The sequence below is a fragment of the Canis lupus genome, chromosome 32 (genome assembly GCF_011100685.1).
Source record: "Canis lupus familiaris isolate Mischka breed German Shepherd chromosome 32, alternate assembly UU_Cfam_GSD_1.0, whole genome shotgun sequence".
NCBI lineage: Eukaryota > Metazoa > Chordata > Mammalia > Carnivora > Canidae > Canis > Canis lupus.
The window spans coordinates 2,152,299-2,154,426 of record NC_049253.1 but is presented as its reverse complement, the minus strand read 5'-3'; positions in this window follow the sequence as shown (position 1 = coordinate 2,154,426).

The window sequence follows — 2,128 nt, the reverse complement described above, 5'->3', positions numbered from 1 at the left end:
TGTGGGAGTCTGTTTTCTGTAAGTGAAATTGCCTTTGTTAACCTAATGAAAAAGGACTGACTTAAGATCACTCCTGTTTTGATCTGTGAGCATTTTAGTAGCCATTCTCAACTTGTCATTGGCTCATATTATACCTAAAATAAGATTATATTACATGCACTGAAGACTCAGTTTGAAGATTAGGGCTGAATTATAGAAATAGGGTTGAGATCCTTAAAAGCCTGATGAATTTAACTTGCTCAACCTGTTCGTTCTTTCTAGTACAAATACCATTTGATGCCTTTTTTTTTTTTTAAGATTTTATTTATTCATTCATAGACAGAGAGAGAGAGGCAGAGACACAGGCAGAGGGAGAGGGAGAAGCAGGCTCCATGCAGGGAGCCCGATGTGGGACTCGATCCCAGGTCCCCAGGATCACACCCCAGGCTGCAGGCAGCGCCAAACCGCTGTGCCACCAGGGCTACCCGCGTTTTTTTTTTTTTTTTTTTTTTTTTAAAGATTTTATTTATTTATTCATGAGAGACACAGAGAGACAGAGAGGCAGAGACACAGGCAGAGGGAGGAGGCGGCTCCACGCAGGGAGCCCAATGTGGGACTCGATCCTGGGACTCCAGGATCACACCCTGGGCCAAAGACAGGCGAAGAACCGCTGAGCCACCCAGGCGTCCCGATTAATGCCTTATTGTAAATATGAATCACAGTTGGTTAGAATTTTTACTGAAATGATTGTATATTTTCAACTTCAGTAATTATAAAATATCTAGAGATATAATTGTATTTGTCAAAGTTGACATGAGAATAAAGAAGATAGATGTTCTAATTGCCCACAGTGAGCAAGTAGAAATACCAGTTAGGAAGTGACCCCATCCTGTAAATGAGACTAGTGTGGTCCACACCTTGGGTCTAGCCAAGGGAAGACAATATTCTTAGTGCTTACCTGGCCTAGTTACCTGTGAGATGTATATCATAATGTCCTCTTACAGAGAGTTAGGAATGGCCTCTTTGTAAGGTGAAAGTTATAGGGAGCCACTGCCCATCATATTTAGAATACAGCAGTTAAGGAGGGGTGGGGGAAAATGCAAGGCCTAGAATTATCTCTTTGACAATGTAACGTGGAACTTTTATAGCACAGGATGGCATTGACTCAGTTTTGCTACCTTTCAGTTTCAGTAAAGGTCGGGGTATTATTTTTATGACCGCATATTCTTTGAGGAAAAGTTTCCAATGAAAACTCATTAGTTGGACCTCTTCTGACTTTTGATCATCTTTATATTTACATGTCTTAGATTTTCAAAAAATTATCTAGGAATTACCCAAAATAATTTATAGTTGCTTCACTTACAGATTCCTTATTGGGGATAGAAGCTAATAATTGTGAAATAATATTATATTTTTTCAGTTTAAAAGTTATAAGATCATGGGGATCCCTGGGTGGCTCAGCGGTTTCGCGCCTGCCTTTGGCCCAGGGCGTGATCCTGGAGTCCCAGGATCGAGTCCCATGTCAAGCTCCCTGCATGGAGCCTGCTTCTCCCTCTGTCTGTGTCTCTGTCTCTCTCTCTCTCTCTCTCTCTCTCTCTCTCTATGTGTGTGTGTCTATCAAAAATAAATACAAATAAATCTTTAAAAAATAATAAAAGTTCTAAGATCAAGCATACCTATTATACATAATTATAATTCTAAGTGTTCCAGTCCAGATATTGATGTTTATTTTCATTGGCAATAGTTCTTTCTCTGTTACCTGTTTCCCTTCAAAGATTGGAGATTAGGAAGCCTAAAGTACTACAGTTCTTTTGGACTTTTCCTTCACTGTGTAGAATAGAAAAGGAGAGGAGGTTGATGGTATTATTTAGAATAGATTTTGTTGGTGGGGACTATCATACCCAAACACTACTGAACCAGATTAGACCAAAGAATTATGGAAACATCAGTCAAAGAGTAGAATGGTCACCATAACACAGCACCATATGAGAGGTGTCAAACTGGGAAATGGAGGCCAAGTGTGCAGGAGACTCTGGTTATGGCAGTCAGGTCATATATCCAAGGTTGGAATGGATCAGCACTGCAGCACCAGTATACTGGTCTGATGCTCAGGTAAGTCAAAGAGCCACCTATAGCCCATAAATCTGGA